The following is a 17967-nucleotide window of genomic DNA, read 5'->3' as shown; positions in this document are numbered from 1 at the left end:
TCAACCCCCTCTAAACCCACCTCCCTCCCTTGCTTCCATTCTCCCCCTTGGTTTTGTCCATGTGTCCTTTATAGCAGTTCCTGAAAATCCTTCTCCCCACTGTCCCCTCCCCCCATCCCTCTGGCTATTGTTAGATTAGCAAGAATGCAAATTTGCCAATATGGAACCTGTGATTAATGAAGATTGGCTGTATTCAACAGCACTTAAATCGCACTTACTCAGTACCAGAAAGTATTCTAAGGCTTCATTCATTTCATACTATTATATGTCCGAGTTATAAATCAGGACCCGAAGCACAGAGGGGTTTAGCCACCTGCCCATGGTCACACAGCTGGTAAGTGACGGGGCTGGCATTTGAACCCACATGGTCTGAGTTTCATATCAATGCATCAAGGGAAGTTTCAGATCAATCCAGAGCATTTGGCCTCTATGGGAACTTTTTGGGGCTCAAGGACGTGAAGGACAGGAGCAGTAGAGCTTCAGGGAGGAAACACTGTGACTAGGAAATAAAGGAAGGAAGGAAGGAGGGAAAGGGGACTTTAACATTGAATGAAAAGGTACTACTTGCAAAAAAAGAAATCGGCTTCTATGTCCAAACCAATATGACACAGTGTATCTTTCTAATAGAAAATCGGTCATCTAGACACTGAGCACCAAACCGATTGTTGGTGCATCGAGTGGCAAGGACCCTGCCTTCTCCTTCCCGTTTGCTCATAGTGTGTGGTACGGCAGTTGTCCAAAACACAGGTCCCTTAACAGAAAAATGAAAAGCTCCTTTTTTGTCCATCTCCCATCCTGGTATCACAGAACTAGACAGAGTAGTCAAAGAAAACTAGCATCATCGACCTTTTCCTCCTCCAAAGTCGGCGAGAGCTTTCATTGTTCCCCTCTCTCGGGAGCACACCAAGCTCAACACAGCCTTCTGTGCCCCAGGGCCTGGGTCTTCCAAGGTCTCGACCGACCGGGCCAAGAAATGACTTCCCTTCTCTTTCCATTGCACAGGGACGTGAAAGAAAATAATCAATTCTTCTCTTTAAGTTTGTCTTTTTAAAGCAAAAAGCCCTACACGTGAGGAACTCTCCTGTGAGATTTAAATATCACCAAAAGATTTCCCCGCTGTACCAAATTCTTTCTGGGAGATTAGCAACTCACTACCACAGCCAAACCTGAAGGCTTTTCTCCTCAGCTGGAGAGCGAAGTTCACTACCACTTTCTGTCTTGAAACCCCGTTCCTTCCAAAAATAGCATCTCTTGGGCCTTTAAAGTCATGGTTCAGGTGCAGGCCCGAGTGCACACAGCACTCGGTCTCATAAGGCTGGGGGCTGGAAAGGAAACAGCTGCATGGATGGCTGCTGTCTTTCTGTGGGTGCAATCAAACACCTCATTCCTCTGTAGCTAGACATGTGACTCTGACTCGCTTCGAAGTTTTGGCCCCCAAACAACTAGGCGTCCTTTTTAAGTTGGCATTTTTTCCACAGAAGAATACTGAGCATCTTTTCTACATGCCTCACACAGCGCGAGGCCAGCTGTCTACCAATATGGATTCCGGAAGGGGGTATGCCCACGTGGGTGATGGCAGTCATTAGTGCCTGTTGCTCATAGCGCACGTCAAAGTGCCCTCAAAACAGGGGTCCGGGCGGTTGGCTGAGACACCCCAGGCAAGCATCCGTGCACCAAGAGTACCAGCAGAGCCACCTGAGGCCTGAGGCGGGCATGCCACAGTGTCCTGGACTCCCAGATGGAGTCCGGTCCCAGAGAGCAGATGTCAGAGCTCTCCAGAGGCTGCCCCGGCCAGCTTCAAAAGGAGGGATGAACCTCATGACGTCGGTTCCAAAGAAACGCCACCTGCTAGCACCACGCCCAGGCTTGTCTTCCCCACCTACCGGCTTCCCAGGCCAGGCTCCAAGGGCACGATGAGCAGGCGGCTGCAACAGTTTGCATTGCCCCATGGATTTGCACTGGGAGGACATATAGATGGGAAAGAAGTAACGGCCATTCTCAATGACCTGGACCCCTGAGAAGGCTGGGAGCCTGAAAGGTCATCTTGTTGACCTCTTTATACGAAAAATGTGGTTTTCTTTGGCCTAGAAATATGGTCGGGTAGATCTGCTGGAGGAAATTTCTGCATCCACACACACTCCCATTATATTGATGTTCCAGAGTGTGATAATGCAAACCCGCTCCGAACCAGGCTTCTCCCTCTAAACCCCAAGGACACCCTCGGTCTGAAATGCCTGCCACCTTGTGAGAGAGCCTGGCTCAGAGGCTCCACCACACTCCCCAGCTCGCTGCTTTTGAATAACTAGAATATCGAGCCAAGCACAAAGGGAATAAGAAGCAGCAGTTGCTGAAAAAGCGCACTCCGTCCCGCTCGTTCTGTCTGGCAGATGCAATTGAAAGATGGTTTTTGTTCAATCCCCCCAAAACTTCTCATTTAAACTCGGGGTGCAAAAGGCATCTGCCACATAAGCGTTCCTGGACCCGTGCGGGGGCAGAAAGGGAAGGCTTCAATGAAACACAAAAGCAACACAGACCTGAAGCGGAGCAGGCTGCCCCTCAACAAGGCAGCCAACTGCCAAACTGTCATTTTGCTCAGCGGCTGAACAGAAGGCTCGAGTAATGACAACCACAAAACTCATTTAAAGTCTGAAAAGGTGACTAATGAGCTCATTCATGCTGGCTATAAATTATTCACTACAACACTGATCCCACTCAAGACAAACAGTAAAGTGAACTTTAAACACAGACAACGCTGGCCTCCGAAGCGCAGCAAGTTATGTCTGTAAAACTTTTCACAATGAAAGAGATACTTGTCTCCCCCTCGTCTATTGTTACATTCATTCTTCTGTTTACTTTTTTTTTACTGCCTTTAATCAAGTTTAAGCAGACGCAGCTGTTACACATTTATTTCTCTGTTGAGGTTTTTTTTTTTTTTCCATTAGTTATTATGAGCAATCATGAGGCTCTAAAAATAGCAGCAAATTATATTCTCTAGAAATTGAAGGCTGACCTTACAACGAAGCCCAGGTCTTCAGAAAGAATATTCAGATGCACATGTCGGGTGAACGGCAGCCCCGCCCAAAGGCGCAACCAAAGTGCAGGGCCTTTGCCATCCTTGGAGAGGGTTTTTCTGCCTCCTTCCAAATTTCCTGTGGTTCCAGTGGAAACACGCTGCTTGCAAACCTCACAGTACAGAACCTGCTTCCCGGGCTCACGTTTTCGTGCAGATTTCCACGAAAACTCGCCGTCTTCACATGAGAAAAAGAGATGGGCTTAGTCAGGCTTTTGGGCCCAGACAGACCCAGCAGCAGGTCTGCTGAAACCCCACCGTCGTTCGCTGCAGACAACTTGCAGTTTCCTGTTTAATAGTAAATAAATCATCTTAGCTCTTCTGTTTTCACAAACTCTGCTGTTTGGGCCACGACTAAAATCACTGACTATGGAGAAGCAGCCCCCTGCTTTTCCAGCCTTTTCAATAATCCATTTCTAAGATACAGTAAAGGAAGAGTTAAGAATTTCAAATCTAATAGATTTTTTTTCTCCTTAAAAAACACACCTCGAATAAATACTTACATTAGTTCTTGGTCAGATCGCTGAACATTGTGTATTTTTAAACTGCTTTGAATACTTTGAAAAGGAGCCACAGAACACACATATTCAAAAGCCGGATGAAGGTTCTGAGTAACCAAAAGTGAAAGCAGAAAGGTCTGAAGCTGACTTGTGCCCTGCACACACTTCACGATTACAGGGGGGGTAAAAAACGAATGGCTTTGGGGCCGGAGAATCTTGCCTAACATGTGAGAAAGAAACTCTAAAAGGCAAGTGAAGGTCAGGGCTTTGACTTCAAAAGGAGACTGGGCCTAGCTCTGACTCTACTTAAGGAAAATCTTCACGCTGTTTTCAGTTTCTTACCACAAACGAAAGGCTTGTCCAGCCATTTCTGTTGTCTGAAATGCAAGGCAATGTCTCTTTGAAGCAGAGAATGAGGAATCCTGCAATATTTACAGCCAAGTACCTGGCCTCCTACCTACAGCAATCGGGTTGGTCTTCACCTGTTTAGCATGTTTTTTATACACGTTTCTGTATCCAGTAAAAAGCCATTCTTTCCTTCCTCTGTGCAAGAGTTCTTGCAGTTGCTCCTTCTTTTTTTTAATCAATCAACATGTACAAACCCAATGCCAAAGAAATGGAAAAGTCTAAAACGACATGCCATTTAAGTCCCAGCTGCTCTGCACCTCTCCTCCAACTGGATTTCTGTCACCCCTCTGTGGCAGGCGTGGACAAAATGCTACTTTGAAACCACAGGTGGGTTCTTTCGGGGAACGGGCCTGACAGGCAGGGGTCACCTCTCCCTCCACGGGAGGGAGACCTGGCTTGACCAGAGATGGTCCTAATATCATCTTCCTTCTAATTTTCTTCAGATGGTCACACATAATGTCAATTTGGCCTGAAGAGGTGCAGCCAGAACAGTGATCACTGAGTCCCCGATTTACTTCACCCCAGAGATGACAAAACACACAGAACAGGAGCTCTCCGATGCTTCCTACAGGCCGGGCACCACGCCAAGAGCTTGACTTGCATTATTTATTTCCCCTTCCACCACACAGGGGCTGTCATCCTCCCGTACAGGTGAGGATACTGAAGCTTAAAGAAATTAAGTTGTTGGCTGGGGTCAACAATTGGTGCTTGTAGGGGTGAAATGAAAAGCTGAGATACCCCCATCTTTTTGTCCTGAAGAGGCCACCCTCTTAACCACTGCGCTCTCCTCTCTATGCATGCGATTCAAGATCTCATTGCCAAGGTCACGGAATGGAACTTGCTGCTTACAATCTACCTCTCGGGCTTCTTTGTTACAGTTTTGGGGGTTTGGTTTCGTTTTTTACATAGCATTTTTTCAAAGGGGCCAATATCCATGGACACCCTTTCTACTACTCTGGGTGCTCTCTCAGAAAGGGACACCACTCACTGAATGGACAGACACATGTACAAAACACCCGAATACCACTCTGCTCCTTTCTGAATCATAAAACACAAAAGACTCTGGAAGGGGAAAAAAACCCACACATGACAGTGGACAACTCCAGAGGCCAGGTCTGCAACTCTGCGTGTGTCCACATCTCCGCCTGGACAGACCCTCAGGAGGTACCTGCAGCTGGGAGGGGGCCCACGAAACAACCCCCCTTCCTCCAGCGCTCATCCCACTCGCCCCGGGCCAAGAAAGGAACCTGCTCACAGCATCCTCCGGCCACTGGGATAAAGATCTGATGGTTTCACTTCAAGTTAATGCTTCCAAAGTTCAAACATTTGACTAGAAACCAGTTTCTTCTGCACTTTGCCCACAAAGTTAGGTGGCTGTCTGCCAGTTTAGAAACGCCATCGACTTCCACCCTAGAACTTTCTTCCAAAAGCTTTAATTACAGAGAATCAGGTCAAGGCCCAGATCCACCTTTGTCAATCCTATACATATGTTACGAAATTAGCCAGCCACTGAGAAAATATACCAACTATACTGCTGATTGGATTAACTTTTTCCCATATAACCTGCACAGGAAGGGGAAACTCCCCCACTAAGGCAGCCCGATGCCCCACGGGTCCTCTTGCCCTGGGCATGGAGAGGACACATGCTCCCACAGCCACTGCCCCTCTGGTACCCACGGCGCCGCCAAACAGATTTTAGTACCACGCCGAGGAGCTGGTTTGCTTGTGACCCGCCCCCAGACACTTTCTTGAAAGATTTCCTCGGGCCGCTACTGGAATCTCGCCTCCAGACTAGCCAAAGGCTCTGTAGAAAGTGTACGCAGGAGAAGGCTGAGGTCTGTGGTTTCCGTCCCCAGAAACCCTCAGCCATCCAGAGGGATGTGATTCCACTGCCTTTCGGAGTCACTCTCCGGCTTCTGCCAACACCGGCTCCCTCTGAAACCAAATCAAAGCTCTCTTGGCCCCTTCGTGCCACCAGCCCCACGGCAAACCTCGAGTGGTTATTGTAAGGAAAACAAGCTGCTCAGACCTTCCCGGTCTTTGGGAACCAAGAGCCAAGTGACATGTGCCGCACAGAAGACACGCTTACCAAGTCTGAGCAGGTTTTCTACGCCTTTGCCTATGGCTGCTCCCTCACATCTTCCACTGCGTTTTTCCAGATCAGAATCTACAACTCACGGGAAGCAAGAGAGGTGCTAATGCCTGACTGCCCTGACTTGCCATTGGATCTAAACAGAGCTATTTGTTTACTAATTACATTGTTAGCTTTCCAGCACTAGCCAGCAAAGGATTATTTCTTCTTATTACAAAAGCCAAGGAATATAAAAAGAAAAGAAAACCTTAAAGGTTCCTCCTGGGAAAGACTTTACTAAGGGTGTCGGACGAGCCCCTCACTGAATGGGGCAACCAGCTAGGCCGACATGTCAGAATGCACATTGGGAGTTTCCTGTCTGGTGTCTACTCTTCTCCTCTCCCTTCCCAACAGCACCCAAATTTCTCAGCCTTGTGGTTTGGGTGGAGCTGACCCCATCATCAGCTCCAGGGGCTTTGGACTGGGGCTGAAGGTCCAGCTAGGACTCCATGCTCCGGCCAACACACTTCTTCTGTTTAGACGCTGAATCGGCTTTTCCGTCACTTGCAGCCCAAAGCATGCCAACAGATGACCTGTAGTTACAGGAGGATCCAGCTTCTTGGTCATGCGCCATCCCTATCCAGGGATGTTTCTGCCATCGTAGTCTTTAATAGTACGAAACAGAAAACCATACTTTGACAAATTTAGTGGCTGAACTTGATAAGAATCAAAAGATCTGGGTGCAAAATATAAAATTAAGGGTCACTGAGAACTTTAAAAGTAAGGCTTAATGTGTGAACGTGGCCGTGTTGGTAGAGTGTTACCATCGGGTGAAGATTCGCTGTAGAGAACACGGGGCTCTGATTCACTGGGGCAGGGGGAGAGATCAGGGCTCACACTCAAGTCTGAGTGTGACCAGCAGCTGGGCCTGTTCTGACCTCCCAAACAGACATGTCTCAGCTTTACCTCCCCAAGTGCCTAAGCCCCAGACTGTCCTGAGATAAAGGTGAAGACAGAAAGAAAGAACAGGGTGGAGTCCCTTGCCCCCAGGAGAGCAAACCAAGGCTGAAAGGAAAGTCAGCCCCTCCCAGGCATGTGACAAACAGGTCTGGATTGTCCAGATCTGTGCGATAAGCCCCTGGCCTGGCCTTGAATGATCCTTTCTCTTCTTTTGACAGTAAGTTTCTGCCTGTAAGCACCTTCCACTGTGTGTAACTTCCAGCAGCTCCCTTCTTGTGCCACATGGATTGCTGCCCAGCTGGTGAGTTGTTTCAAAAAGCCAATTACACCTTCAATTGTACTCAACCGAATGTTGCTTTTTAACAGCAGTTGTCACATGAAGACACTGAGCTGTATTTTACCTGCTTTGTGTCACCAAATGCTCCCGAAGATCAATGGGAGGGAGAAGTTGATCAACGGAGATAGTTAGCAAATGATTTGGAATGAATGACTCAAACAAATTTAACTAATGCAAGACTGTATTTAGTGTCAATGCGAATCTTTTCTTTAGTAAGTCTAAAATTATCAAACTAAAAAGACAAGTGTCAATAAATACAATGAAATAGGACCTAGTTAACATTTGGTGAATACTCATGGAAGAATTCAGCATGACATACTGAACCTCGGCGCCCATCACTCACACAGACCCCGCCCACAGCCCTGGGAAGGACCCCAAAGTATGTTCAATGAGCGTCTTCAGCATCTAAGATTAGTCACTGCACACACACACAAAAAAACCCTTAAAATGCCCCAAACCTTTATAGCACACAGCCCCAAATTTGACAGTCCTAAAAATTGACATGGCATTATCAATAGACAGTTGAGCAGCTAAAACACTTTTTTGACTAAACTATGAAAAAATACAAAACAAATCCTAATTAAGCATATTAGAAGAATGAGTGAGTTATCTTGCTATTCTCTCAAGAGGAAATGACACCCACAGTCACTGTCACATGAAATGGGCAGAGGGTACACAGCACAAAGAACGTCGGGGAAAAAAGTAATGCAGACACACATGACACCGCTGACTGAAAATACTAGGTTATGTATTTATTTACTTCTTTTGTATTTTGGGGTGTTTGGGATGCCAGCTTTTTAATGCTCTATCCTCTGTGTTCTCTTTCATCATTCGACATGAATGCTTTACTGTTACACCTAATTGTATTATTTGCGATTTTACATTCCTTTCTTAAGACCCTCACCCCCAGACTAAATAGGCTTCGGGCCATGCAAAGCCGGCCTCCACCTTCTGTGTGCCCACAGCACGCCAGACTCATAGCTCTTCACGGACTGTCTGCCAGCAGTTAGTTATCTGAGGCGGGTGCTACTGTCCCCATTGGACAGATGAGGGAGGGACCTGGGCCTCAGGCACCCTGATGCGGCCTGCGCTCTAACTAAGGTCAGCAGCTTGATCCAAAGGGCTCCTGGCCAGGGCCCCCTCCTGCCTTACCAGCCCAGCTTCTGGGCTCGCCCACCACACAAGGAGAGAAAAGGGAAGGCCCCCCTTCTCCAGGTGTGCCTTTCTGGTCTCTGGCTGCTGCTGCAGCAGCTTCCAGGGAGGGCTCCAGGGAAGAAGGGGCATCTCAAGCCCACAGAGCAGGGAGAGCCCTGTCTCAGCTCACCGCTGAGCTGAGGCTTCAGCTCTGTCTCTGGGCAGCGACGGACTCTGCTGCAGCTCACCTTTTGGGTGCACATGTCCAAGTGTTGGTGAGGGCTGGGCATTGACTGCTTTAGGGAGAATGCAGGCAGAGAGGACAGGGACCGGTCTGGCAGCAGAAAAGAAAGCCCTGAATTTGGCAGGAGAGCACAGCTTCTTTTCCTCCCCGACCCACCCCCACCCCAAGACATTGGGCCCCAGCCTCGGGCCATCCCTCTCCTCTCGATTCAGATCAACTGTGTCGTCGTCCACTTAATGGCTGAGTGCTCTGGGGAGAACTCCCTGCAGACTCAATTTTGTGTCTGATGAACTGGGTGCCTCCTCTGGGGCCCTCCTCCAGGCTCCCTGAACCCTCTTCCATCCGGCCTCCCTGCACACAGGGCTGGGCCTACTGTTTTCTGGTACCTCTCATTTTCTGTTATCAATGATGCAACTGCAAGGATCTGTGACTTACCTTCTTGGAGCAGTGAGCCACCAGTGCAAGGAAAGGCCTTGGACTTGGCCATGAAAACAGTGCCACTGGTAATTACCAATGCTCCAAGTCACCCTGAGTCACCCTTGAAGTCTCAGCTCTGCTAAGAGAGCCACCCTTTAAAACAGAAAAGGCCCCCTTCTACACTGGGGTATAGATATGCAAAGTCCCAGAGAGAAAAAAAGAGAAACTGCCCAGTCCTACCCACCCTAAAGAGTAGACTTCATTAACACATGTAAAGAACTAAAGCATCCCCTTGAAGCAGGGGTGGGGTGGAAATGGGTGGGGGTCAGGTTGCTGGAGTCTCCTACAAATTCCACGAAGCCCCTCTTCCAAGCCCCACCCAGCACCCTGGCAGCATTGACCTTGGCCTTGAGGTTGGGGTCTCAGCAACAACGACATGGGTTACACAGGGGCCCTGAGCAGTTGACTTTTCCAATGGCACTCAACATTCACGTCATCTTGCCTTCCCTTCCCCATTCCCAAGCTCACCAACCCACTTCCAGGCAGTAATATTTCTCACCGTAAATTAATACAGGGGCTTTTTGACCTGCTACGCCATCCTGTGAGGTTAGTGAACAGGGGTAGCCTTGGGAAACGAGTCTGCTACTCTGAGATGAAAGTGACATCACACGGGGAAGTTCTCCACCTCCCCCAACACTCCTGTGGACCAGGAAGGCCCACTGGGACACCCCTACCTTCTGAACAAGCTCAACAGCAGAGTCCTGCTCAGCACATGGCAAGTGTTAGAAACCATGGCCAAATAAGAGGTTGAATGAGGGACGGATCAGTCTGCTATAAAGTACAATAGAAAGAATACACTTATACTTTCGACTGCTACAATGTCCACTTAGAAGACGAGAGGCTGGGCGGCAGGAGGGTTACCTGCACAGGCTGTGTGCGGCCCTGGTCACGCTGTGAGGACACAGGCCGTCACCTGGCCTGCTGGTGCCTCACTGTCCTCACTTGTGAAATGGGAAGGGAATACTACCCGCTTCATAGGGCTGCCAGGAGGGTTAAATAAATTAATGTGTATAAAATGCCCACTGGGATGCGTGGCTCAGAGTCAATATTTGCTATTATTATATAACATACTAAGAGATGCATAATGGAATGAGAGTTGAGAGTCAACTGAAGGAATTATTTGCTCATTATTTACATTAATTTTGCCTAAAACTGGTCTGTTTTCTCCTAAGGAGAATGATTAAAGCTCTTCTTTTCTTTCTTTCTACAGTAGTTGTGAGGCAGGAAGGGGGAAACTCCAGAGGTACCCCAGGGCTAAGATAAAGGACAGCAATAGAGGACATTGACCCTGATCTAAAACCGGTTTTCCCGCTTTCTGGAATAGCGCTGAATCATGGCAAATCATGAACGCACTTGGGCAGAAGGTGCCTCATAACCCCTGCTTCATTATAATAGCATTCTAATAAATTAACATTGCGAGATGCCCTTCCCCAGTGGCCAATCAAGGAACATCATGAGAGACCAGAGGCACAGTAGCTTTGAAGTAATGTAACTCCTTGTACATGCGCAATAAAAACCCGCCAAAACTAGCCAGGATATATACACCCTATAAGAACAGAATCTCTCCAGCCCCTGAGGTCAGTCTCTGCTCGGAGTTGGCCTGCTCCCATGTTCTGTGGAGTGAACTATTGCTTAATAATATCTGCTCTCTCTCTCTTTCTGCTATAAACTGTGTGTTCGGTTCAATTCTTTGCTTGTGATCACCAAGAACCTGTGTCCATCTGTGGCAGTTTCAACTATCAAGAAACAACTGAAATTCTTTCCTGGAATGAACTAGGATTTCCCGATATTTTCCAGAACCCTTGAACAATACTTGAAAACTTCTCCCAAATCCCAATCTGGAGCTGCATCTCTGTTGAAAGGGCAAATAGCTCTGGCTCTCAGCACAGGGAAAAGGGGAATAAACTTGCCCACTCCTAGTGACCGGGCCCTCAAATTCCAGCCCCTTTGTAGGAGACCGGCCTTACAGAATGTGCACATTCCTGGTGGGGCTGAGGATTGAACACACAGACAATTAGCTTTTAAGACGTTTTTGTTTTCAAACCTACCTGTTCCCCTTGGGGGACAGGTATCGGCCATCTCTTGTGACACTCACCCAGCAGGCACCTCTGTGCAGGGGAACCCCATCGCTCCCCGCCCGCCCTCCGCTGCCGATTAAAACTGCTCAGTGCTGTGGACTCGTGGTAATGCATTGGTCATAATCCTGATTTTTCCTGGGATCCACATTCCAATGCAGAAATGGGACGGCCTGCAGATTGGAGGCATAGGCTTTGGCCGCCACGATGGAACATTCTAATGCTGCGGGTGACGATGCAACTCTGCCCCTCAACAGCAGAGAAGACCCCGGGCTGGCTCCCTCCTGAACCCTCCACGGCCTCCTGTGAGTCCAGTGCCCTCGCCCACGGAGTGACTGCTCTCTACTGCTAGTCGAGTGTGCGGGCTGTTGCTTGAATTTCCCAATTTCACCCCCAACAGCCGGTCTTCCCAGACAGGGACAGAATTTACATATTAGTCTATACCCGACTGCAGAGTCTGCTCAGGTGTGAAACTCAGAATTCCTACGGCTAACTTCCCTTGCCAACCCAGCAACAGGAACAGAGAGAAAGAAACCTGATAATGTAGGGGTGTCAGTAAACTACAACCTGCAGACCAAATCCAGCCCACTGCCTGTTGTTCGTTTGTTTGTTTGTTTGAGAGAAAGGAAGACAGGGAGGCAGAAAGAGAGGGAAAGAAACATTGATCCGCTGTCTCTCGCACACATCCCAACCTGGGACCAAACCTGCAACCTAGGCCTGTGCCCTTACCAGGAATTGAATCAGCAACCCTTTACTTTGTGGGACAATGCCCAACCATCTGAGCCCAAAACAGGTCAGTGCTGCTGCCTGTGTTTGTAAATAAAGTTTTATTGTAACACAGACACACCCATTAGTTTATAAATTGCCCTGGGCTGCTTTCCCACTATAGGGGCAGAGATGGGTGGTTGCAAAGAAACCATCACAGCCTGCAAAGCTTAAAATAATTACTAGCTGGCCCTTCAGAGAAAAGAAGAGAGGATAAGAAAAGGCACCAGCGTGTTTACAGAAGTTCCTGGTGGCCTATGACTCATGATTTAAAAGGAACAGTCACCTAATAAGTTAGCAGAAGAAAATGGGTTCAAGTGCTGTTTCTACCGAGGGCTCAGCTCTGTGAGGTCAGGCCAGTATTGTCACCTCTCTGCTTCCATTTCATTCATAAAATAGGATTAGTCATGGGTGGCAAATGCATGACAAATAACTGGCTAATACGCCAACGTATGCATCTTGAACACAAGACAGGAAGAATTGGCTATTTGCTTTCTGAAGAGGAAGAGGTCTTCTCTTTGGTAGAGCAGGACTTTAGGGCTGGGACAGGAAGTGCTCCTTTTTAAGCCAGCTGCACAGGAAATGCTGTTTTCACCAGGTGTTTATCAAGCCCCTGTGGTAATCAATGCACTGATCTAGTCACAGCCCCGCGTGACATGGGATTGCAACAGACGACAGTATATGATAAGGATAATCCCACACTGCCCTTTTCCGGTGGCTGTTGTCCTTCAGAGAAGGCCTGTGGGCAGCAGCCATGGTGCCCAGGTCAAATGGCATGACCTTAAAGCCCCATGTCCACAAGGACTGGCAGTGCGCATTGCCACATGGTTTAACTGGCCAGCACAGAGGACACACTGACACAAGGCCTGGCGGGCCCTAGTGCCACATCGCCACATGCCCTGCATCTGTAAGAGTGGCTGGCACTCATAAAGAGGTGGCTCAGGTGACTGGTCTGGGTGGATCTGGTGGCAGACATGTTAGACCTTTGTCCTTGAGTTTGGTTAAGAAAGAATTCAGAGCCCAGAACTCTAGTAAAAGAGGTTTATTTAGCCCTTATAGAAAGAAGGTCACAGAGGCAGAAGAAGTGAGCCAGCTGGATTCAGGAACAAGTTACTGAGGCAAAAGAAGGGCCCTTGGAGGTTAGAAGAAAGGAAGGAAGGGATGCATGCCTCAGGAAAGAGGAGGGGAAAGACACGGGCATGCTCAGAGAGACAGAGAGCACACCGGGCCCCTCGGCTTAAGCGTTTTTATTTGTTTTCTCAGGGTGGAGATTTTAAGGGAGGTCTGGGGGAAGATCTCAACAGAATATTCATTAACTTCCCAAGGGTGTCCTTTCAGGGCCATGGTCTCCACTGCAGGGGAGCGCCATTAATCGGTGCATCTGGTCCTGGGGGCAGCTGTGGCACCACTTCTCCTAGTTTTGCTGCCTTCCTGAGCCTGGAGCTGAAACAGGACTGAGAGCTGGATATTATCTCCAGTTTGACAAAAACTCTGCCTCTGTGGTCAGCGGACCCCAGGCTTTGTTCCTGAGATTATCTGAGACGGATCAGACCCTCTTTGTCCTGAGGGCCTAATGCTTAAGGAGTGACTGTACAAGGGCTGGTAGGGGAATAGAACGAGGCTGTTCTCAGGCCCCTTGTTCCTCCTCTAAGGGGATCTAAACCCCATGACTAAAGAATGTTATGGGAAGAAAGGTCACCCTGGGGGTGAGGTCCTAGCCTATAATTGTTGTTTTCTATAGTTTTGCCCATTGCTAGGCACCCAGGGCTTTCTGCCCCAGTGACATGCTGTACCTGGCCTAACTGCCTACTCTATCAGATCCGAGGGGGCGGAGCAAGTCCACCACCGAGGCCCTGAAGGCTGAAGAGGTTCTGCTCCAAGCTCATCCTTTTCCCCCAGCAGCCCTCAAGCAGGGAGACGGCTCTGCTGAAGAAATGCAAGTTGGCCACCCAGCTGACAGGGCCAGTCAAGCCCATACAGAACATCTACCCGAAACAGAAAGCCAGAGTCACCGCAGAGGAGGAGAACATCAAAGCATTCACCGTCTTCACGTGGCCCGTGCCAGTGCCTGGCTCTTTGGCACCTGGGCAAAAAGAGCCAATGGAGCAACACAACAGGATGTCGAAGAGAAAAAATAAAGTCCTCTTGGCCACTTGTTATTTAAAAAATAGAAAAGAAAAAAAAGATGATGTGCCTTGGTGTGTTCCTTCCTGGGTCCACCTTCTTTAGGGCGCACTGAGCTTCCTGGACTTCCCGGAAGTCTATTTCCTTCGCCAGATTGGGGAAGTTTTCCTTCATCATTTGTTCAAATAAGCTTTCAATTTCTTGTTGCTGTTCTTCTTCTTCTGGCACCCCTATGATTCAGATATTGGAATTTTTCAGGTTGTCCCAGAGAATCCTCAGCCTCTCTTCATTTTTTTGGATTCTTGTTTCTTGTCCTGATCCCGTTGGATGTTTACTTCTCTTTTTTTTTGTTATGAATCATTGCTTTGAATCCTGGTTTCCTTCTTGTTACTGTTGGTTCCCTGAATATTTTGCTTTACTTCATTTTGGGTATCTTTCATTTGTTCTTTCATTTTTTGACCAAGCTCAATCAGTTCTGTGAGCATTTTGATTACCAGGGCTTTAAATTCTCCATCAGACAGGATGGTGCTGTCCTCATTGTTAAGGAGACAGTCACCTACAAAGGAGTTCCCATAAGATTATCAGCTGATTTCTCTAAAGAAACCTTACAGGCAAGAAGGGGCTAGGAAGAAGTATTTGAAGTCATGAAAGGCAAGGAACTACATCCAAGATTACTCTATTCAGCAAAGCTTTCATTTAAAATGGAAGGGCAGATGAAGTACTTCCCAGATAAGGAAAGGTCAGATAAGGTCAAGTTTAAGGAGTTCATCATCACCAAGCCTTTATTATATGAAATGTTAAAGGGACTTATCTAAGAAAAAGAAAATCAAAAATATGAACAATAAAATGACAACAAACTCACAACCATCAACAAATGAACATAAAAGAGAAGAAAAACAGTGAAAACAAAAACTAAGCAAACAATCAGAACAAGGACAGAATCAGACAAATGGACATCACACAGAGGGATTTCAGTGGGGAGGGGGAAGGGAGGAAAAAGAGGGAAAAGGTACAGGGAAGAAGAAGCATAATTAGTAGGCATAAAATAGATGGGGAGAGATAAAAAATGGTATAGAAAACAGAGGATGCAAAGAACTTGTAAGTACCACCCATGGACATGAACTAAGGGGGAGGAATGCTGGAGGGTTGGGAGAGCAGGGTGGATCGGGGGATAAAGGGGAAAAAATTCGGAAAACTGTAATAGCATTATCAACAAAAAATACTTTAAAAAAAAAGAAAGAAACAGAAAAGAAAAGGAATTCCAAACTGGGATATTCAAAATTGGTTTTTAAAAAAAGGAAAATTATGAATTGTACTTGAAAGAAAGGGTAGGACTTCAGAAAAAAGGGAAGGGAAAAGAAAACATTCCATTTGTGCTTTACTACAAGGAACAGTAAAAGAAATGCTCAGAGTAAGAAGGTCAAGAACATATTCAAAGAACATGCACTAGACCAGTTCATCTGAGCAAAAGATCACTCATGGGAATACTAGAAGATGGCTGGAAAGGTAGAGAGTTGAGGCCAGAATAAGAAAGTATTTTGGCCCTGGCCATGCAGCTCAGCTGGTTAGAGCATCATCCCAGTACACCAAGGTTGCAGGTTCAATGCCTGGTCAGGACACATGCAAAAATCAACCAATGAATGCATAATTAAATAGAACAACAACAAAAAAAAGTCTCTCTCTCCCGCCTCCCCCTCTCCCCCTCCTTCCCCGCCATCGTCTCTCTAAAATCAATAAATAAAAATTTAAAAAGAATCAACCAATGAATGCATAAATAAGTGGAACAAATCCATGTTTCTCTCTCTCTCTCTCTCTCTCACACACATCAATCAATTCATCAGTCAAGGAATCTGAATCCCAAACCCACAAGTTTACATTTTATCCTAGGCAATGGGGCACTACTGAATATTCTAGGGAAGGTAGGAGATGACATCATGAGAGTAGTATTTTAGCAAGGTCAGTCTGGCCATGGTACGTGAGATGAATCAGAAGAAACTGAACTACAGAGGAACCAGAACGGAAACACGGGAATCAGCACCCGTCACACTGGAACAGTCATTTGGTGGAGAAAAGAAATGATTCCTTGTCCTCGTTTTAACTTAAATTTTCCTACCTGCGTGTCTCTGGTATCTCCTATGAGTTTTATAATCTTTTAATACCTGGTGAATAGTAGCAAAGCTGGAACTCAGCGAGGAAAGTATTTCAAGAAAGAAAGTCAAGTCCTGGTGAAGTTATCACTCTTTGGGGAGGTATAGTATATAAGGTGTAACAGTGGCCCTTTGATTGGAAATCACAAGCAGGAAATGAGGTTATTACAGTGAGCACGAGCGTGGCTGTGCTCGCTCCCCCCCCACCACCAGTTTCATCCTTGAACACCACGCCCCCCCCCCACACACACACACCGACCAGGAAAGGTAGCTAAGAGTAACTTTCTCTGCATCAGGTTTCATCAGAAATAAGATGCTGCCCATTCTCGGCCTCCGCATTCCTCAGGTTCCCAAAGATCTGCCATGCGATGGATCGTTGCAGCCTCACACGTCCATTCCCTGGCTTTGGACATCTGTTTTTATGGTTACAGTAGAGCTCGCTTCTTGAAGTGCAGAGCAGAGGTTAAAACGTTGCTTCAGAGCAGATGGACTGAGGTTCGAAGCCCAACCTCCTCTACCCAGGTGACCAGCTCAGGTTACTTGCCATTTGAGCTCAAGGTCTCCACCTATAAAATGGGGTTGCAGAGTACCTACCTCAGGGGTGTCGTTAAGCCCAAACTAGGGAAATGTCTGCAAAACCCTCTTTCCACTGTGCCTGGCATCCAGGTAAGGCTCCATCGATGGGGCTGCCGTCATTTGTGTTCTCGGAGAGCAGTGACATTGGGCTGAGTTCGTCCAACTCAGTGCTCCCTTAATTTAATGTTCATAGCCGCACACAGCAACTCCTTTCCCCATTGGCGTACTCCCCCAGGTCCCCAGAGGACCAGAGCCCCGGACATCAAGGGTCTGGGGTTGGGGTTTCCACCGCCTGGCTGCCGTCCTGTCTCTCTGGAGCTCGTGGCCGGCCAGCCCCACAGCCAAGTCCCCCATGTCCGCATAGGAGACGGGCTGAGTTCCCGAACCCCGGGCTGGAGGTCTCACAGGCCTCTCCCCTGCTGTCTGGAGGAGATTCAGGGTGGTTGTCTCACTCACTCAGGATCTCCCTACCAGTTCAAGGAAGCGTTAGGGCTAGAACCCAGCTCTACTCACTTCATTTTCTCTCCTTCCTCAAAGTCACATTTTAAAAAGTTAGGAAAATCAAAATGGTCTACTGTGGAAAACTAGAGAAGAGTGAAGAGAGGGAAAAGGCCTGTAGATCTCCCCATTTCCAGAAGCTTCTACACTTCTGTGAACCACTCAGACTGTCTCGGCAAGGTTCCTCTCCTCCTGTACCAGAAGTGAGATCTCACCCCGCAAATGCACTTTGTTCTCTGCAGTTTTCCTCTTCACAATGTCTGAGATCTGTCGCTACAACAGAATCTGAGCTTCGGTGGGGCTGAGACCATGTCAGTCTTGATATCACACCTACTGTGTGCCTGGCACATAGCAGGCACTCTGTAAACGGCTGAGGCGGCGGTGAGTGGCACAACCAGTGACTCCGCCCCCCTCACTCTGTCAATGTCCCCAGTGTTCTACTAATATGCACGATGTCTGATGAACAGCCTTACGAGCTGAACAAAGCTCTGTGTACTTATAATGAACTCTTCCAGGAGCAGTCGCTGGGTCAGAGTACTCACACAGAAGACCCTCGGCCTCCTGCTACCAAACCGCTCTCC

The 17967-nt window shown here is 47.7% G+C and overlaps 1 protein-coding gene and 1 pseudogene across 6 annotated transcripts in view; one reads left to right on the top strand and one right to left on the bottom strand.

Moving 5' to 3' along the window:
* FOXN3 (forkhead box N3) overlaps nucleotides 1-17967 on the bottom strand; it is a 345077-nt gene that overhangs the window by 211035 nt on the left and 116075 nt on the right. Inside the window, exon 1 of one of the 6 annotated variants that reach the window (XM_037130203.2) lies at nucleotides 3011-3283. The exons of the other annotated variants lie outside the window; for them this stretch is intronic. The gene's annotated coding sequence lies outside the window, so the exon portion shown is untranslated. Of the gene's footprint in view, nucleotides 1-3010; nucleotides 3284-17967 lie in introns of those variants that run through there. 6 annotated transcript variants of the gene reach the window in all.
* On the top strand, nucleotides 12796-14179 carry LOC119037875 (60S ribosomal protein L13-like; annotated as a pseudogene).

This window comes from Artibeus jamaicensis, unplaced genomic scaffold, assembly GCF_021234435.1.
Source record: "Artibeus jamaicensis isolate MK-2021 breed Jamaican fruit bat unplaced genomic scaffold, CSHL_Jam_final contig_444, whole genome shotgun sequence".
NCBI lineage: Eukaryota > Metazoa > Chordata > Mammalia > Chiroptera > Phyllostomidae > Artibeus > Artibeus jamaicensis.
The sequence above is the reverse complement of the archived record's forward strand: the minus strand, read 5'-3'. Positions and strand labels throughout refer to the sequence as shown.